Source organism: Pleuronectes platessa, chromosome 24 (assembly GCF_947347685.1).
Source record: "Pleuronectes platessa chromosome 24, fPlePla1.1, whole genome shotgun sequence".
NCBI lineage: Eukaryota > Metazoa > Chordata > Actinopteri > Pleuronectiformes > Pleuronectidae > Pleuronectes > Pleuronectes platessa.
The window spans coordinates 7,284,982-7,285,740 of NC_070649.1; positions in this window are offsets into that span (position 1 = coordinate 7,284,982).

Genomic DNA, 759 nt, shown 5'->3' on the forward strand with positions numbered 1-759 from the left:
TTGCATTACAAGAACAATTCCCTCCCTGCTGCAGTGTCATGTATTTTGAATTCCTTACGCTTGAACACCAGTGGCCGTTTTCCCCATAACATTTGTCTTTACACAGCTTCACGAGTCATTCGACAATTCACGTTATCCTGAGAATCAGACACTTCAGAGGCCACACTCTTCTTTTCAAACTGTCTCAAACAACCACGCTCTCCATCGCAGGGAAACTGTCTCTGCGAGGGAGCCATTGTCTGCTGTCGTCCGTCAGCTTCGGTGCCCACCTCTCTTCTCCGCAGCGCCATTGTCTCATCTGTAAGAGGGAGATTTGTGAGGCTGAGTGAAAGCAAGAGATATTTAGACGATAATGCTGCTTTGCTGCGCCAGACGTCGCCGTCTTTCAGGCCGTTTGAGCCGTGGCAGATTGATGAAATCGTGAATTAGAGCCCCGCCTCGCCCCGTCTGGCTTTACAGCCGCAGTGAAAAACACCAGTTGCTCCCGAGGAGCCAAGAAAATGCTGCGAGTCTCGACCAGCAGTATGAAACAAGAGCTCAGACATGTTTTATTTGATATCCTGGTGTGTCTTCAGTTTATACTTCACAGCAGTTAGCTTTCTAATCTATATATTGATTGTTTATACTTCACAGCAGTTAGCTTTCTAATCTATATATTGATTGTTCCACATCATATGTCCCTTTCTTTTCATCATTACCTAAGATGACTATGTTTGAGAAAAAATGCATTTGATGTGGGCTTTTTAGTTTGGTCCATTG